At 35.2% G+C, this 21,264-nt stretch overlaps 1 pseudogene; it reads right to left on the bottom strand.

Moving 5' to 3' along the window:
• Positions 1 to 242: 242 nt before the first annotated feature.
• The window catches only part of LOC102477738 (coiled-coil domain-containing protein 117-like), a 94,714-nt pseudogene continuing 73,692 nt past the window's right edge, over positions 243 to 21,264 (bottom strand).

Below are 21,264 nucleotides of genomic sequence, written 5' to 3'. Positions count from 1 at the left end.
TAACCTAACATTCCCTTACTAAACCCCCTAGAAAATTGCTTTTTCTTTGAGACAGCCTTCCTTGGCAGAAAGCTAAAGTCAATAAATGGCTACCCAAAATAAGAGTCCCACTCCAAATCACAGGTGGAGATATTACTACACCCATTTCATCAAACTTTCAAGTCCCTACACTACACCAGTAGGCTCGTGACTGAATGCAGAAGCCTTCTAAAATTTGACAACTTTAGAACAGAAACTGGTTTCTAGAGTTCCATCTCTTCTTCTGTTAGCAGCTGTCTCCATATTATTATAAAGATCCATCCCTGTTTGCTGAGGTTCCAATAACCGTTCAGTTCTCTGAGGGAAGGCAGTGCCAGCAGCTACATGCTTGATTTGGCTCTCTCCTGTGTAGTTCTTAGCATTAGAGGATGACTTTGGCTTATCAGAAAGGAGTTCAGGGAGAAGTTTCCAGAGCATGAGCTCCATGGAAGGACGGCTCCTGGACTCAAATAATTTTCTTTGTAAAAACTTCATCCAATTCTCTCATTAAGCCTGTTTTTATGGTATTAGGAAGGACAAGACTGGAGAGATGGTTAATGTGTCTGTCAGCTTCCACTTCTTCATATCCATCAATTATCCTGTCTTCAATCTCCTGAAGCCTTCTTGAGGCAACTTCTCACTGTGGTTCTCCAGTTGTCTGATCTATTTCTTCACAAATAACATCTAACATGCCAAGTACAGAAAGCCACCAGTACAGGAACACTACATTCTTTAACTGAGCCAGGAAATTTTCAGTCACAAGGCTTTTTTATGCTGTTTCACTTCTTCCCACAGCTCAGCAGTTACCAAGAATATTCTCCAACCTTCCTCTAAACTAACCACCACAAATGTGGGAAATGGAAACAGTTCATGCTAAAATTTTGAGTATTACTACTATTTAGCTAATATTGTCTTGTTTCACTTACTAGATCATTTCCTTTGGAAAGACACTACCAAGGATGTCATTCAGGTTATCCAAAAATAGCTGAACTTGCATCACAGGAAATAAGCCCAACGTTTCTCACTGGAGAGACAGAGAAAGAAAGCAAAAAATTACCCCTCAGGGTAGATAGCCACACTATAATCCCTTTTTTTCCATTCTCCTCTCGGGAATTTGGACATGCACATACATGCACCTGGCGTGACTTTCAAGTCATCAGGTTTGGGACTTGAACTGTGGTCAGCCTTGTGGGAGTCCAGTGACATAATCTGCTACACCAACTGCTGGTCCCTCTTCTTATGATTTTTATTCTAAAGTCTATTTTATCTGGTATTAATAGGGTGTCTCTTGCCTTTTATTAATTTCTGTTTACATGAAATTACTTTTCCAGCCCTTCACTTTCAGTTTGTAAATATCTTTGTCAATGTGGTGTTTCTTGTAAGCAACATATACAAGGTTCCAGTTTTTTCATTCATTGAGCTATCTGTATATTTTACTTGGAGAATTTAATCTATTAACATTCAAAGTAATGATTGATATATGTGGTCTTAGTCCTGTCATTTTATCTTTTTTTCCTACTTGCTTTGTATTCTCTTACTTTTATTTATTTCCCTTTAGTTTTTCAAATATAGAGCTCTCTTAAGGATTTCCTGAAGAGCTGGCCAACTTTCAGTAAATTTCCTCAACTTATGTTTATCTGGGAATGATTGTATATCTTCTTTCCACTTGAAGGATAATCTTGTTGGGTACAAAATTTGGGGCTGAAATGTTTTTTCTTTAAGAGCTTTAAATACATGATCCCATTTTTTTTTCTTGCCTGCATTGTTTCAGTTGAAAGATCAGCTGAAGGGAGAAGGGACATTACTGAACATAATAAAAGCCATATATGACAGACCTACTGCAAGCATCATATTGAATGGGGAAAAACTACAAGCCTTCTCATTAAAAACTGCAACAAGACAAGGCTACCCACTCTCTTCACTCCTTTTTGGCACAGTGCTAGAAGTCCTAGCCAATGCAATCAGACAAGATTAAAAGCAAAATAAAAGGTATTCAGATAGAAAAAGTAATTGAACTATCCTTAATTGCAGATGAAATGACTATACACCTAGAAAATCCAAAGAAATCTATGAAAAAACTCCTAGATGAGACAAATGAATTCAGTAAAGTTGCAGGAAACAGTCAATCTACAAAAATCTATAGCTTTTTCAGACAATAATGACCTGACTGAGGCATAATTGAAGGAAGCAATACAATTTACAATAGCTACAAACAAATAAAATATCTAACCAAAGACATAAAAGACCTTTTTTTAAGAAAACAATAAAAAACTGAAAATAAATGAGTATAATATAAAAAAATGAAAGTACATCCCATGCTTCTGGATAAAAGGAATAAATATAATCAAAATGTCAGTCCTACTCAAATTAAATTACATATTTAATACAATTCTGATCAAATTGCCTGAGACATTTGCCACAGAAATATACAAAAACAATTATCAACTTTGTCTGGAATAAAAAATTTGCAGTATCAAAATAATAAACTAGGAGGTGTCTTACTAACTGACTTTAAAATATACTACAATCAGTGATGATTAAAACGGTATGGTGCTAGTACAAAAATAGATACAAAGACCAATGGAACAGAATAGAGAATACAGAAATAAACTCCAAATCATACAGTTAACTGATCTTTGATGAAGTGTATAATACAATGCAGTCAAGAAAAGAAAGCCTCTTTGGAAAATGGCATTGGGAGAATTGGATATCCATCTGTAGAAAAATTAAGCCGGAACCCTATTTCTCATCATTAACTAAAGTTAACTGGAAATGCATCACAGACTTAAATATAAAGCCCCTAACCACAAAACTACTGGTTGAAAACATAGGGGAAACTTTTGAAGACACTGGAGTGCACAAAGATATCTTAAGTAAAATTTCTTAAATAAAAAAAATAAAAAACAAGAAATGGCCCCAAAAATAGACAAGGGGGATTATATCAAACTAAAAAGCTTCCTCACAATAAAAGAAACTATAACTATAAAGTGAAAAGACAACCCTATAATGGGAGAAAATATTTGCAATTTATTCCTCAGATAAGGGATTGATATTTAGAATATATAGGGAACTCAGCAGTTCACCCATTTAAAAAAAAATCCAATAAAAAAATGGGCAACTGAATGGAACAGACAACTCTCCAAGGAAGACTTATCAAGAGCCACATGAAAAAATTTTCAGTCTCTTCTCATAAGGGCAATCAAATTAAAATTATAATAAGATATCATTCGACCCCAGTTAGAATGACTAGGATCAACAAAATAAATACTATGTGGTTTTATTTTATTTTTTTTTCAATAAGGCCTATGAGATCACCAGAGACACAGAGAGAGAGAGAAAGTGAGAAATCACTCTCTGAGGAGATTGCTGCACCACAATCCCTCTCTTCCATTCTCCTCTTGAGATTTTGGACATGCATATACAGGCTTCTGGTGTGAGTTTTTAGCCACTGCATCCAGGATGTGAACTGTTGTCAGTCATGTTGGAGTCCAGCACCCCAACCATTACACCACCCAATGGCCTCCTTCTTTCTACTTTTAAATTGATTATTATTTCTTCTATGAATTACAAAGATGTATATGTATATATTAAATATGTATCATATATATATCTTGCAAAAATATATACATATACAAAAAATTAATTTTTGTGTATATGCTTATTAGAAACCTAGATATTTTATCATACTTACTTATCAAAGCACAAAATTTATTAATCTCTTTACCGTCTCCCAAAGTACTTTAAAACTTTAACCCCAATGGTTCTACCCAGGTGTATATTATTATTATTATTGTATGTTTTTATTCTTTTTCTAACTTATTTATCATTGTAGGTTTATTTTATTAAAATATTCATTTTGATTTTTAGTACTTTTGTTATTCCAGTTACATCTCCATTTCTCTAATGATGATAATTTTTTTCTTCTACTTGAAGTTATTCTCTGTTGGTTGCAAAACTCCAATATTTTGTCTTAAATTGTCTTTATATCACTTTTTTCTCAACACATATTTTCATTGTGTACCGAATTTTATATTGACAGCTGAAATAGTTTTCTCAGTTTACTGAAGATATTATTTCACTGCAATGTTCATTATGATGAGATAAACTGCTAGAAGTCTAGTTGTTACTCGGTTGAAAGTAATTTTGTTCCTGGCTGTTCCTAAATTCTTTCCTTTGATTATTTTATGTTATATAATTTTACCATAATACATCTAGCTAAGGATTTATTTTGCTTGATATTTAGGGACTTCCTGAGTTTGTGGATTCATGTCTTTCATTCATTTCAAAATATTCCTGATTATTAGCTCTTGGGATTTTCCTCTGCCCTATTTGACCGCTCCTTTTTTTCTACATAATTAACTATATTTAGACATTTTCATTGTATATCCCATGAATCTTAATTTTTTCAAGCTTGCCATTCTTTTTCTTTCTTTACTCATTCTGTTTATCTCTTCAGAGGTGTCTTTTATTCTACAGATTCCTCTTTTTATATGTTTCTCATCTTCTATCAAAATTAATTTCTGAGTTTTTAAATTCAATCTTGGTGGATTATATTTGCCCAGAAATTTGTCCATCTCATCCAGACTGTCTTGTTTCTTGGCATACATATGTTCATACTATCCTCTAATAATGTTTTGTATTTCTAAATTGTTTGTTGTTATTTTGCCTGTTTCATTGCAGATCTGATTCTCCTGGTTCCTTTTTCTCTTCTTAATAAGTCTTGCTAGTGGTGTATCAGTTCTGTTTATCTTTTCAAAGAACCAGCTTTTACTTTCATTTATTTTCTGTATAGTTCATTTATTTTGTATTTCATTTATTTCTGCTTGGATCTTTATTATTCCTTTCTCCTGGAATTTTTTGGATCTTTTTACTGTTGCTTTTCCAATTCTTTGAGGCATGATGTTAGGTGATCCATTAACCTTCTTTCCGTCTTCCTCTTATGTGCACTAATTGCTATGAACTTCCCTCTTATGACTGCTTTAGCAGTGTCCCAAAGATGATGGAGACTCATGTCCTCATTGTCATTGGCTTCCATGAATCTTTTGATTTCAGGCTTTATTTCTTCAGTAGTTGTGGAGTTATTCAGGGTCGGTTATTCAGTTTCCATGTACCTGAGTATTTCTGAGGATTTTTCTTGCAATTAAACTCAAGTTTAATTCCATCATGGTTGGAGAAGATGCTGGATATAGTTTCTATGCCTTTGAATCTGTGGAGGCTTGCTTTGTGCCTTATGATGTGGTTGATCTTCGAGAAGGTTCCATGCGTGGTGAGAAAAATGTGTATCTCGTGGTTTTGGATGAAAAGTTCTATAGATGTCTGTTAAGTCCATTTGATTCATGGTATCATTTAGATCCTTTATCTCTTTACCAATTTTTTGTCTAGATGATCTGTACCAAGGGGATAGTGCAGTGCAATTAGTGTATTGCAGTCTATTTCTCATTTTAGATCTAACAGTCTTTCCTTCACATATTTGGGTGCTCCTGTGTTAGGTGCATAGATATTAATAAGCGTTATATCTTCTTGATCAATTAACCCTTTTACTACAGTATAGTGCCTTTCTTTGTCTCTTCGAACAATTTTTGTTTTAAAGCCTATTTTGTCACAAATTAGTATTGCAACTCCAGCTCTTTTTTTGGTTCCCATTTGCATGGAAAACCTTTTTCCAACCCTTCCCTTTCAGTCTATGTATGTCTTTATCCATGAAGTGTATTTCCTGTAGGCAACAGAAAGAGGGTTTCTGTTTTTTAATCCATTCAGCCAGTCTGTGTCTCTTTATTGGAGAATTTAATCCGGTAACATTCACTGTTATTATCGATGTTACTGAACCTGTCCCAATGTTTAAGTTGGCCATTGTCTTAGTTGCCCTTTATTCTTTTGTTTTGGTTGTTACTTCTTTAGTTTTCCTTGAACAGTACTTTCTTCAGGGTTTCTTGAAGTGCTGGCCTGGTGTTGGCAAATTCTTTCTGGTTTTGTTTGAGAAGATTTTAATTGTTTTTTCCCATATGAAGGATAATCCTGCAGGATATAATAATCTTGGTTGAAATTGTTTCTATCTTAACACTTTCAGTACACTTTCCCATTCTTTTTTGCTTGCATTGTTTCTATTGAGAAGTCTGGTGTTAGCCTGATGAGGCGACCTTTGTAAGTCACTTGCCATTTCTCTCTTGCCAGTTTTAGTATCTTATCTTTATCTGTGGTCTTTTCCAGTCTGGCTAAGATGTGCCTTGGGGAAGATCTTGGATTGATTCTATTTGGAGTCCTTTGTATTTCTTGGGTCTGGATTTTTGAGTGCCTCTCTAGACTTGGGAAATTTTCTTCCTAGATTTCATGGAATAAATTTTCCATGCCCTTATTTGTTTCTTCACCTTCAGGGATATCAATTATTTAAATGTTTGGGCATCTAATGGAATCTAGTATTTCTCATATGTTATTCTCATTTTTTTTTGTGTTATTTTCTCTATCTTTTTGGTGGCTTCCTCTAGGTAAGAGGTTTTATCTTATACATCAGAGATTCAATCTTCAGCATGGCCTAATCGACTTTTAAGATTTTCTAGAGAGTTTTTGATTTCCTGTATTACAGACTTCACCTCTTTTGACATCCAATCTTTTCTTAGTGTGTCCATTTCTTCTTTCATATCATGGAAGGACATTCTAATTTCCTGTAGTTCATTGTCTCTTTTCTGTTCCATCTAAGAATTTGGTCACCATGAATGTTCTAAATTCTTTCTCAGACATTTTGGTAACATCCTCCGTTTTTTCAAGAAGTGAAAGGGAGTCACTGTGTTCTTTTGATAGAGACATATTTCCTGCTTTATTCAAACCTGAGGCTCTTCTTCTACTTCTTGCCATTGGGAGATGTGTTCACTTTGGAACACCTTTTAAGAGAACGTTTCCTCAAATAGAACCAAGTGTTTTTCCCTTTTGCTGTGGACTGACGACTGCCAATGTCTCTCTTCTGTTGTGTTTAGTAATGTGATTCCAGGAGGAGTATTCTCTTCTGGTGTATGAAGAAATGTATCTCCTTTTTTGCAGGTGGTTCAGTAAAAGGGAGGATCCCAGAGAGTCTTAAAATACTAGAGTATTTCAGAACTGCAATTCTAGACCTACCTAGACCATCTGGCTGACAGAGAAAGGAGTCTCTGGCTTGGGTGTCCTGGGGTTGGAGCTGGGGTGGGGGGGCCCTGCCTCAGTGTTCCTTAGGCCAGGGGTCTGAAGATGGAAGTGGGGCGGCTGTAGTGCTGAGGGCGTTCCTGGCTGACAGAGATAGGGGTCTCTGACTTGCAGGTCCTGGGGCTGGAGCTGCTATTTGAATCATTTTAAAATCTGTTTATTTTTAACATATCTTGATTTTCACTTGCTTTTCCATCATTTCATTTATATCTTTAAACATATTATTATAATTTATATATAGTAAGTATGAAAATGCTAACACAAAAAACTTACAGATTTCATTATGCTTTCTATTGTTTCTGTTGATTTTTCTCTTGTGTCATCATGTTACATCTTTTGTCATTTTCAACTTTGAGGCATTGTAGATTTTCCAGTTCATGATATAATGTATAATGATTAAATCAGAATAATCAACTTATCAATATCTATCACCTCAAATATTTATCATTACTTTATTTTGAAAACATTTAAAACCCTCTTTTAGCTCTTCTGAAATATACAATAAATTATTGTTAATTATAGTTATCTAACTGTGCCCAAACATTAGGATTTATTCATCTTATCTAACTTTAATTTTGTGTATGTTAAATATCTCTCTATCCTTGTCTTCTCTAACTCTTCCCAGCCTCTATCGCCATTCTACTGAAAGCTAATATTGCTTGAACTTAATCTAAGGAGAATTTTTTTGAAGACTATGTAGAAGGCACTTTTGCTTCTGCCACAACCACAGTGTATTGTTTGATAATTTTGTTAAACTAAATTAGTAATTTGATTTACAGACACCCAGGTAGTGTGAATTCATGCTACAAATGTTCAGAACTGTTTTTCAGCTATGAATTGTTAAAAAGATTTCTTTCCTCCAGTCCCTGCAAAGGTTCAAATTCAGCAATTTTCCATGGATATACTTCGGAATGAGTAGGACAAGCATATTTATTTTACCCTTCCACTGAGGTGTTTCCTTTTAGTGTTCAGGCTGTATACAGAGGGAGGTACTTTACCAGTCACAGTAGACCCTGATCTTTGCCTCTTGTCACTTCTGAACCCTGTGAGACTTAAAACAAGACCCAATTTAGTGGGTTTCACAAATGCCCTCAGGGTAAAGTCTGGCTTCAATGATCCACTTACCTATCTAATTTCCCATATTTTCTACTTAACTTTAGACATAGATTATTTCACTAACTAGCCAGTCTATTGGCTCATTCAAAAAGATTGCTTTTAGCACTTTTTGGTTTGGGACTTTTTAAAAATACTTTTTTAAATGAGGCAATGTTGGCATAAGGTATTTGATCTGTAATGTGGCTGCTCTATATGTTCATGCACTCACATTATCATCCCAAATCTTCTAAACATGCTACATACAATAGTTAAGTAACTGACTACAAATTTTTCTAGACTAAGAGAGTGGCAGGTGGAATGCAGAGTTATGATGATAAAAATGAGAAAAAAGAAGTTAAACTACCATTTGTACAGTAGATATGTACTTTATTCATGGACAGAACACTACATTCAGTCCAAAAAATCACACAGATGTAAAATGCCACTGATCACTCCCATTTATTCCTGGAGACTTGCTCATTGATGGAAATTGTGAGCTGACTATATACACACACTCATACACAAACACACACACTTGAGTTTAAAAGTTTAAAGAATATAAGGTACAATTGAAATATACTTATTAAATTTTTAATATTTATGTTATAAAATTTATCAGGTCAAAACAATTGAATCTGTTAAGTTTTTCCCATAGAAACCAGGTTTACTCTTTCATTCATACCTCAATTTAACATGAAAATAGTAACTTTACTAATCCAGTATTGTTAGTGCGAAGACATGGATTCCAATTTTTGCCTTCTAAGAAGAAAGAATTCAGCCAAGAGACAGAAGTATGGTAGAACAACAAAGCTCATAGAAGTGTAAAACCAAAGTGAAGAGCAGGAAAAAAATGAAAGTGAAAGGACATGCTAGATAGGTAGAAAAAGGCTGGACTCCAGAGTGGATAGCAGCCTTGAGGTTTCTGCATTGTGTGCTTTTGTATCCTGGCTCCGCACATCTTTCTTCAGAATATGCTCAGTTGGCCCTTGTTATACAATAATTTCCCATGAGTCTATGCAAACAATATGTTAATGAGCTAAAGGTAACTTGAGGACTACCAAACTCAGTACTGATTATGCCCCAAAGTATATAAAGTTTCTTCAAGTAATGTAAGTTCCCTAGACTCAATACTAAAAATGCTCCAAGTTGTGTAAGCTCCTCTGTGCATCCCCTATCTTGAGTAGCAGGATATTCTAAACACAAAGGGATAATTTGAGGCATGGCCTCATCAGCAGCCCCATGGGCACAACAAACAGATTGCTATTTCCTCCCTTTCCTGCTCATATCTAACTACACTAACAGTATTCTGGTAATAATCCTGTGGCTTTTAACCACAATTCTGGGAGAGTGGTAGGAATGTCAAAGTTCCTTGGTATGTCCCCAATCAAAATATATCAGAGATCTGCTCTACAGAAGAAATGGAAAGATTGGGAGATATAATAGCAGGGAGGGTAACTGTGGATAGTAGTGATGGTAGGATGTAAGGAGGAAAACAGAAAGACAAATACATTTAATTGACACCCAAATGAAAACTTATTTGCTGATGATAATATATAGGGTAATGTCTTTGTCTTGACTGATATGCTGTATTGTGCTGGAGGAAAAACATGCTTTGCATGGTGTAAAGATGTATAGTGGCTAAATGTAAATAATAAAAATAAATTAAAAAAGGAAAAATCTAAGCAGAAAACTCAACCCCTTACAAGTGATGAAATTTTTTATTAGAAAAACAGTATTGTGTTTAAGTTAATCTGTCTTATCCTCAGTAAATCACCCCAGACAAGAGGGCATACGTGATTCTTTGAAACATTGCTAATGATTTTATATCTGACTAGTAAGAAAGAGAAAATGTAAATCCAGCTTCAGCCTGATTAACTCAAAACTGACTAGAATTCATACAATAATTTGTGAAACCCTTAGAACTCTTAAAGTCAAACAACTGGGGGACCAGCAGATGGCATAGTGGTTAAGGCGCTGGACTCCCACATGGTTGACTGTGGTTCAAGTTCTGGACCTAGTGGCTTTAAACTCATGCTTGGTGCATGTACATACATGCTCAATATCCCAAGAGGAGAATGGAGGAGAAACAATTACAGTATAGCCATTCCTCCTGGGGGAACAGGTAATTTCTCACTTCTTGTTTCTCTGTCTCTCCAGCAAGCATGAGCATCCTATAGCAAAAATCGTGCACGTGCACACACACAAAACAGAATTCCAATAAACAAAATTACCTCCCTATGCTTTTCTAGAAGGAGAAAGGGGCAAAGGAAAAGAAATAAAATAAAAGGAATTCCATTTAACTTACAATAGAACTACAATCCAGTTTTATGCAACCTGTAACTGTATCATATTACAATGTAGATTCATTTTCAAAAAGAATATTTTTGAGGGTCTATAAATTCATCATTTCCCAAGACTGTATTTTATCCAACCTCCACAGCATAGTGCTTAGAGGAAGGACTATAATAGGTTGTGGAAAGAGTTGTGGAGGTTATAATAGACACTGTAAATATTGATGTACTGTTTCATATATTGAGGTTATGCTAGCTTGTAATGCTAGCTTTCAAGTGATGGTACCTATAAAGAAACTGAGGCTAAGTATAAAGTTTAAGTGACAGGTAAGTGGCAGAGCTGAGATTTGAACATAGACTTTCTTAACAACAAAAACAACAAAAATTTAAGTTGCTTTGCAAATTCCTCCCCAACGTATATACAGAGAAACAATACACATAAATTTTTGCTAATTTACTCTGAACTATTATCCAGGACTAAGAAAGTTCAATCATATTGAGAAAGCTTTGATTGTTGTTGTTGTTGTTGCTTATGCCAGAGGGCATGCATACATGCATGAGAGGGAAACCACCTACCCACCCTTCAACAGAACCTGGTCATGCCACAGTCCTCCTTGGTCCAATTTTCATCTCATCATAATCATGAACATGGCATGCTCATAATCACAGGGCCTACTTTTAAAGCTGCTAGGACCAGGACTTAAATGATAGTTGGCCAGGTGAGATTCAACTTTAGGGCCGGTTCATATGCAGAAAGTTTTTTATTATAAAGAAATTGTAATACTCTCCCACTTTTAGAATCCCAAAAGTTGAAATACTAGATTTTTGTAATGTAACACTTAAAACTCAGCTGAAGATTTCCCCACTCATTTAATCACCTGCTATTGAGCTACTTTTCTGACAATGCCTTTCTTGCAATCATTAATACTTTCAATATTGTTGAGAAAGATCAGAGCAATGACAGGGAAGCTGCATGATTCTTATCTCATCCTAAATTTAGTAAAGTTAACTAGTTTTTTGTCATCTTCGTGAGTATGTCTGCATCAAATTGGGAAGATATTAGAAATGAAAATAACATAGAGGCATAATCAAAGAAACAACTGATTTCCTGGAAGTTCCTCTGGTGTAACTAGACATTAGAATGATGGACATCGGCAGTTGGGGCAGGTGTGGGCAGAAGGGCTGAGAATATGTTGATCAAAGGGAAAAACTATAGTTAGGAGGAGTAAGTGCAAGAGATGTATTGTACAGCATGATGGCCATAGTTAATGACAATATATTTAGAAAAATGCTAAGACAATTTCTAGAGATTCTTATTCAGATTTCTTCATTTTTGATGATGGATGAAACTTGACAACCCCATTTAGGTATTTTCTTGTATTGCTGATCAAAGTGAGAAATCAGAACAGCAGAAAATAAGTTTATTAGAGAAGACTGATCCTGTTTAAAATAGCTACTTATTTTAGCATTTAGGCACTCATGCTTATGTGAAAATTAAAAAATGAACTTTTCTCTTTGTGGGAGTTATATAAAGTTTAAAATGTTATTTAAAAGAGCATAAAATATCTTTATTTTAGAAGATAGAATTTAGAGGTTTTATAAGTAAATAAAAACAGCATGAGAAAATATTTAAAGCTTGGATCTGCATACTATTTAATCATTTCATTTAGGTAAGAAAAATCTAAAGCACCTATTAAGTGTCAAGTGGTAACCAATAAAATGCTCACATACGTACATAATTTCATTTCATTGTTGAAAAAAATCTTATGTGGTAGGTATTATTATAAGCATTTCAACATATTTTGAAAATAGAACATAAACGGGGGCCAGCAGGTGGTGTGGTGGTTAAGGCATTGGACACTCCCACGTGGCCAGCCATGATTCAAATCCTGGACATGGTGGCTTGCTTTCTCACTTTCCCTCTCTCTCTCTCAGTGTCTCGCTCTGGTCAAATTTAAATAAATTAATTAATTAAATTAAATTAATAATTCTTTTTTAAGAAAGAAAATAAAGCATAAAGATTTTAAGTGAATTGCTCAAGGACATGTCTAATAAGTGGAAGAATCTTCTATCTTTTTTTTTTTTAAGTTTATTTATTTCTTCCCTGATAAAGAAAGAGAGAGAAGCATCCCCAACAGCGTCTTTAATGTTGTGCTCCTGCCCTCAGACTCAGCCAGCTAGGGGTATGAACAAGTACCTCAAGATGCAAAAATGGGACCTTTTCATATGCGTCAGAATTGCATTACTTACTGCATCAACAGGGATGGCCTATTCGATCTCTTTTCATGAAGCACAATGTTCAAGAGTCTTGCTGAGTTTCCTTTTGGCTTCCCTGTTTATATTATTCAAGCTTGATTTACAAAACAAGAAGCAAATGACACAATGGAGAAAAAAACTAGGTCGTTTCATACAGAACTATGTTTTGCAAGCTAGTTTCAGCAATTACTTCCCTCAGCCATTGTTTCCTTTTCTACTTTTAAAAAGATTTTTTTTTTTAACTTTATTTATTTATTTATTTATTTACTTACTTATTAAATGGATGAGAGAGACAAAGAGAGACAAAAAGAGAGTGAGAAAAGAAGACATAACATTCCACAAGTCTGTACACAATAAGCCACCACAGCCTTCATTCAGCCTGAGAACATGGGCAAGCAGGTGCCCAGTGACCACACCAGCCTTGACCTGGAAACCTATCCATGTGGGATTCCCTCATTTTTACCTCTGCACCACTTTCTGACCCTAGAAACACTTATTTTATATGGCTGTCATATGTATTAAACCTATGTGGCTATGGTTAAATTAGCACACGCAAGAGAAAAAAAAGTGATATATTCCATGGTTTTCAGTTTCTATTAAGCTTTAAAATAAAACAATAGCAAGATTTTTACTTTTCTAACTATCACTAAAAGTATACCTCTTCATTTTCTGGAAACAATATTCCATATAGATAAATACTGACTTATGTAAAGATTTGAGATGTTTAAGAACAGAAGGAAGAGAAGGGAGGATCCAATCACAAGTGAAGAGCAACCTGGAGTTTTCATAATGGAAAGTTTCAAATTACTTTCCACTAAGATTACTTTAACAGACATAGGACTACAGTTTTCCTATGTCTTATCATCAGTTTTCACACACTGTTTTTCTAACTTTTTCAATTCATCAAAAAGTTTAAATATGTTGGCATTTACAATTTCCCTTTAGCATTGTAATGTCTGTAACCTCTGTAGAAATTGCATTTTGCATTTCTGATATTACATATTTTTACATTCTTTATTTTTCTGTTAAGTTTCACCAGAAGTTGACTATGGTTGATGCCCTCTATTGTTTATGTATTTTCTACTAAATCAGATTTCCTTTTTTCTCTTTGGATTTAATTTTATATTCTTTCTTCATTTATCATGGATGTAGAATTCACTGATTTTTTTTTCAGTTTTTCTTTTTATTTCTAATATATGTAATAAAGGCTATAAATTTCCCTCTAAGTATAGGTCTACTAGTATGCCACAATTTTTGATATGTCTACAGTATTTAAATTATCACTCAGTTTAAAGTATTTCTGTTTTTCTTTTTCTTCTTTAATTTTTTTTTGCCAAAGGGCATGCTCTCCAGTGAGAAAGAAACAGAGAGAACATCTTGCAAAGGCCCATTTCCATGATGTAATCCTTTTAACCTCCATTTCTCATTCCTGTCAAGACTTTGGGCGTGCTTGCACATGTGCCTGGTGCATTTATCAAGCCACCATGACTGAGATTTGAGCCACAGTTGGCCATTTGGGATCCGGGACTCTTAATCATTGTACTATGGTGCAGGTCCTGTTTTCTAACTTCCATTGTGTTTTGTTTTGCTTTCCCTTGGGCTAGTTAAAGATATATTTTCTTTATTTCAAAGTGCATGGCACTATTTTAGTTATCTTTTTGCTATTGATTTCTAACATAATTGCACTGTGGTAAGACATGATACTTTGTCTTCCATTCTTTCAAATGAGTTGAAAGTTGCTTTATAACCTAACATATGATCAATTTTTATAAATCTTTTACAAGTACTTGAAAAGAATGTATATATTTTTTAAGATTTTTGCCATACAGCATGTGCACCACTGGAGAGAGACAAAGAGAGATAGTGAGAGGGAAAGTGAGAAATCACTCTCTTACCCAGTGAGGACAACCATGCTGCAATCCCTTCTCTATTCTCCTGGGAGTTTGGGTACACATGCACACATGTCCATAGTGATTTTCAAGCCATCATGTGGGAGTCAAGAGCCTTAACTACCATGCCACCTGCTGGCCCCAAAAAGAATGTAGACTCTGCAGTTTGTGGGAAGTACTGTTGTAAATTTTATCATCAGGTCAAGGCTGCTAATGGTGTTGCCCCACTCTTCTCTACTTGGTCCTTGTGTTCCTACCCCTAAAGATATCCAAAGCTCCACTCTTAGTTGTCCAGGCAAAAATCAGCTAAACTCAGTAGGATATTTTATTTGAAATACGAGTTTTTTGGGGGTTTTTTTTAGCCAAGAACACTGGCTATTTGTTCTTTCTCCTCCCCTGGAATGTGAGTCTATAAGAACAATGACTGTGTCACTAATATATCTCTAGTGCTTAGAAGAATACGTGGAGTAGGTGTATAATAAATACTGTTGAAGTGAGTGATTAAGTATAAACTTCCATTCCAACATCATAAATGATTCTTCTTGGCTCAGCAATTTTCCAAACGCACATTTCCAAGAAAAAAATGCTTTTTACAGGCCCAAATTTTTGGCTGGCTGCTGCAGATCTTTCAATTTTCCATCTAAAATAATTGGCTACTTACCCTTTCTAATCATGCCCATAAAAGCCCCAGGAGTGCTTAATTCATTGACCATTATAAAATGCTTTATCATCTTCAAATTTAAGGTTAGGAAGTGCCAAGTTATACGCTTAATTAAAATAGCTTTAATTCCATGTGGGCTTAAGATTAATGTTGCTGCATAGAAAGTAGAAACATTAGGGACTCTCCATGTGAAAAAAAAAAATTAACTATTGTGTTTGGGGCTGACAAGTCTTCTGCCTGATAAATTTCAGGAAGGTGAAGACATTTGATATGTCTGTTTATTCCTAGTTATTTCCTTAGGGAATTTGAAATGATTTTGCCAAGGAAAATAACTTTTACTTTCATTTAAAGCACAATGCAGATATTATGATGCCAATTTATTTATGAGAAGACAAATAGAGATGATATAAATGTATCCAAGATCAAAGAAGTTAATAACTAATTTTCAAATCCATAGCCCCATCTCTTGACTGAGTTCTGGTCCAATATAAAATGAAAGATGGAGTTTTAAATTGTAAGAGAAGCATCTGAAAGGATTAATAAAAATTAAACAGGATTTGACCTTCTGAAAAACAAAATCAAGACTGGGAAGTAAGTCGGCATCAACCTTCTGGGAAAATCCTTAAAAATAAATCATCTCAAGAATTTTTTTATCACCTTTTCAAAACTTGCTCTCTGACTGCTTTCTCTCTCTCTAGGAATTAGAACTGCAGGCTAAAGAGTTAAGATCATCCACTCTGGCCCTTATGAATAGCTTCATTGCTGACTAATGAGTAAACCACAGAATCTCTACCTTTCTACTAGTGACTAGTGGCTGCAGGAATATTCAAATTTGGATGCAAAGAGTTCAATATCTAATGAAGACAAGGCATTTCACAGGTCAACTGAATTACAAACTTCTCTGGATTTAATTAGATTAGGAAAGCATAACTATCCAGCAATCCTAGATGAAGAGCTAAAAGGAGGAGAGTAGCCAGCAACAAGTGTAGCCTTCAAGAAACCTTGAGGCCCAGAAGTAGATGTAGGCCGACTCATTGAGAATCTAACATGACTAAGGTTAAACCTCCTGGACCTGGCCTGATGCCTGGCATATAATAGGAGTACCACAGTTGCAAATGAAAGAAAGTCTGGGATGATTAACTAAAAACAGAATTTATTAAAATTATGTGAGTCTTCAAACAGTCCATAAAAAATGTATATTATTAGAAAAACTTGTGAGGGGACAGATGTTAGCACGAAAAGTAAACATGTTACCCTGTGAGGCAGATCTATATGGAAAGATTACCAGTTCATGTCCAGAGACTTCCCTGAGTAACCCAGGCACACAGGTGCCCATGATCCAGGCTGGCAAAGCCTGGGGGTAGATCACAGGATTGAGACGCTGCTAGGGATCTGGTTCTGTTTGTGTGTGATGAAATAAGTAAAACTTTAAAAAATTATACATAGATTTCAAAAATTGTGCACCAAAATAAAATTAAACTTTGAGTCCATTTTTTACCATGAATTTTTGAAAGCCCCTCCTACATTAAAGTCCTACCAACGAAGAAAACCAATGAACTTTGTTATTATCATTGTGAACTAAAACCTTTATGTGTTTGATATTTTTCTGTTTATTGCAATCATGAGTGCTTTTCCTTTTTAACATGCAGTCATATAGTCATATATTCTGTGATTATATCTGTTCTGCACTTTACTGATTAAAGAAACAATTTTACTGAAATATAACATCATACAGAAAAGTACACCAACATAAACTGTTTGATTACTGCTCTAAAAATAAACGTAACCATGTACTCACAGACAGATCAAGAGGTAGAACATTAGCAACTTCAAGAGTTCCCCTCCAATCACTATTCCTTCGTATATTTTAAATCATTAATCACCATGTTAGTTTTGCCTGTTCTTGAACTTTACATGAATAAACTGATGCAATATGCTTTCTTTTGTATCTAGCTTCATTCATTCAGTACAATATTTGTGAGGTCAATTTATATTGTTAAGTGCAACAATAATCCCTTTATTTTCACTACTATATAATATTTCATTACACAATTTGTTCACTATAATTAATAGATAGTTTTGTTGTTTCTAGATTTTGATTTTCATGAATTATTATTTGACTTTATAAATTGTTTTTGGTCCACATTTGTCCACAATATTTTTTTTGGTATGTATACCTAGAAATGGAATTATTGAGTAAAGAGTATGCATATGTCAAGTTTTAGTAAATACTGCCAGTTTTCCAAAGTAGAAATTTACAGCCTACACTCTTATTAGCAGGGTTAGAGAGTTGCAGTTGCTCCATACTTGCCAACATGTAACAGTTCACATTTCACAGTATTTTCCATCTGAATTTTAGCCAGTCTGTTAAGTATTCATAGGGAATTCATTGGTGTTTTAATTAGTATTTTTCTTGATACTTAATGAGGTCAAGTCATTTTCATAGGCTTATTTCTCATTTTTATTTTTCCTTTTGTGAAGTTTCTTATTCAAGTGGATTCATCATGGGTCGAGTCTCTTTGGTTAGTATTTATATGGGACACAATATCCTCATACTCTGAGGTCATTTTGAAGGGTCCATCTGTTAGGTTGTCAGGAAAATCTTGATGTATTTTTCTGTTTTTCTATGCAAAAATACATTATGATTTTTTCTGACAACCCAATAATAACTCCTACAAAAATATCCTCAGTCAAGTTTCTAAATAGCTAACCAAATTAATTGTTACACTCTGGGAATTGGGATAGATTCATGCCTCAGAGTAGTTCCTTTTCCAGAAAATGTAGACAAAGTCGAATTTCTACTACTGGAAGGATTTCCTCTCTGCTCCCCTATAGACCGTATATGAGGGACTGCAATATCCTGGGTTGATCTGCCCTCAGTCAACCTGACCATGTAGTCGAAACTGTTAACAGGAATATCAGTCATCTTATTTGTTCCTTTGAGACCTAAACTCATATTCCCCATGTCATCTGATAAAGGAGCCTAACTTTAACATGCTCCAGTTTTATAGCTTAGTGTACCAATTAAGGGCAATTTTTGTTGCATGATTACTCAGACAACTGTTACAAGGCATTTGGTGTCTTCTAGACCCTAGCTGCATGACAAGAACTCTTTCTCAAAAGAAAAAGAGTTGTTTACTAAAGAGAAAGCAATTTTCCTCTGAAGTTCTAGTAACTTGTGCTATTGTTTTCTAATTGAAGCTTAACACAGCTAAGTATGGAATTCTGATTTTCCCAGTCAGTTCAATCATCACTGAGTCATAAGGGCAGGCCAATCAACCAACCAAAAAGCCAATTAAATGGTCCAGCCAAAGTATACTGCTATCAGTCTAGAAAATAAACTCAACACCTTGTAAGTCTGACAAAACTGACACATGGCACTATCCTAAAAATTACAATTATTATTGCCTCTAGGTTTGGTTAATGTTTCATGTTGCTACAATTGTCACCCACAATCAGAGTGCATCCTGTACAGGCCCTGCTTCTTCATATCAATAGCTTTTAACCTAAAGCTCCAGAACAGGAGCATTAACAGCCTAGATTATATGCCCATGCCCTAGTTGCAAAGGAGAATGAAAAAGTAAATATTTAGTTTTATCAGACATTAATAGGAAGGGAATTTAAATTCTGTGCAGTCAAAAATGAATACAAATAAAAGTCCACTTCATTAGGTGTTCAATAGACATTTGTTGATCTGAATTAAGGTGACGCCATTCTTCTCCTTTCACATGATAAAAATGTAAAGAAGTGTGAGCCAAGATTTAATAGTTGGCCCCCAACACAGAGACTCATGGGAATGTGACTCTCAATTTATTCCTTGCAATACTGTTTTCCAGAATGTAGTCGGTTAAGACAAATAATAATTTTTTTTGGGGGGGGGGCGAAGGTTTTTGCTATAGGGTGCGTGTGCTCGCCAGCCAGACAGAGAGAGACAGAGAGGCAGAAAGTGAGAAATCACCCCCCAGGGGGATGGCCACACCGCAATCCCTTCACCTCCATTCTCCTCTCGGAACCTTGGGCACGCACGCACATGCACCTTGTGTGAGTTTTAAGCCACCGGGTCCAGGACGCGAACCACAGTCGACTACGTGGGAGTCCAGCGACATAGCCATTACGCTAACTGCTGGTCCCAAGACAAATAATAATTGAATGGTGTGCCATTTTCTAACAGATTGCACCTGGTTAAGAAAATAAATTGTGATCTCTTTGAATATATGACTGAACTTCCTATTAGAAACAACTTGGGATTCTGTATCAGTTAGCCCTGTTATGGTATAAGAGATCAAATACATAAATCTAAAGCGCTTAATAAAGGTAGTATGTAACCAGAACATATGTAGCAGTTTTTCTTCCAGTTAAAAAGTGTTGCTCAGGACCCAATTTTCTCTACTTCTCTGCAGTACTAACTACGGTATCTGTTTCATCTATCAGCACTACAGAACACATCAACATAAGCACACACACACAAGCACACACACACACACACACACACACACACACACGCCAGACTTTACATGTGATGGCAGCTGAATGGATGCCAAAGGTAGAAACCTTAGAGACTCACATGCATCCTCCAAACTGGAAAAAAAGGGGAAGCCTCTTTTTCACAGATACTTTGGCAAATACCCTTTGACATCTTAGTGCTTTTGATTCGTTTGTGTCCATCTGTGAATTGGTTACTATGAGTGGAAATTTGGGATGAGCAGCTTGATTTATGATGATCAGAATTCAACACTGAAGGTAGGAATAGGTGAAAACCTCAACCTCTTTCCTTCCCCACAGAAGGACTGAGAAATGGAAGAAAATGGTTCTACCAAAGAAGACACCTTGGAAAGGCAGAATTCTGCTGGCAGAAAAGATAATGAATAGGTCTGATAAGGCACACAACAAAAACCCACTATAGGCTGGTTTGGATTTTCTGTATAAATGCAGCCCTCGCTTTTTTTAAAGTCTAAGAATTATTCAGTAAGTTATCCATTAAAGACTATGACTACAATACTATTTTAAAGTATTTAGTCATTTTTTCAATCATGAAATCTGTATTTCCTAAATGTATTATTCTCAAGTGTTCATATGCTTAATGTTATATGTCAATCCAAAATCCCAAACACCAGAGTTCTTATTTTAACTCTCTACTGATGGTACTAATAATTGCTGTTAGGGATATTAAGAAGTACCATATGCAGATTTGTAAATTGTTTCCCGAGGCACCATGCCCTTTGACTGTTTGTTAGATAAGAATTCCTCAAGATGCTTCCAGTACTGGGACCAGCAGTTAGCGTAATGGCTATGTTGCTGAACTCCCACGTAGCCGACCGCAGTTCGAGTCCCAGACCCGGAGGCTTAAACTCACACCAGGTGCGTGTGCGTACGTGCCCAAGATCCCGAGAGGAGAATGAAGAAGGGATTGTGGCGTGGCCAGGCCCCTGGGGGTGGGGGTTTCTCGCTTTCTGTCTCTATGTCTCTCTCTGTCTGTCCGGCGAACGCACACGCCCTATAGCAAAAACCTTTCCAAAAGAAAAAAGAAAAAAAAAAAAAAAAGATGCTTCCAGTACTAATAATAGTCAGAATTATTTATTTATTTATTTGGAAAATGTTATTTCCAGGTCAAACATTCTAAGTTAAAACTTATTATCACTTTGGTAACTTCTACCTCTAAAACCTTTTGAATTTGTGGATTTTTATGTCCCAATAAGCAATATCAAACTTGTGCAGTATAGTTTTCTTTCTCTAGAAGATCCCAGGAATCATCAAAATCAATCCCTAACCTGTCACAGCACTTTAAGAAATCTATATTCTACAATATAGCACATAATTCATCAAAAAAAAAAAAATCAAGCGTTTCCTTCCTAAAATGTTAAAAAAAAAAAAACCAAATTTCACA

The sequence above is a fragment of the Tupaia chinensis genome, unplaced genomic scaffold, assembly GCF_000334495.1.
Source record: "Tupaia chinensis unplaced genomic scaffold, TupChi_1.0 Scaffold145685_1, whole genome shotgun sequence".
In the NCBI taxonomy this organism is placed as follows: domain Eukaryota; kingdom Metazoa; phylum Chordata; class Mammalia; order Scandentia; family Tupaiidae; genus Tupaia; species Tupaia belangeri.
Note: the sequence above shows the minus strand (reverse complement) of the source record. Positions and strands in the feature narration are given on the sequence as shown.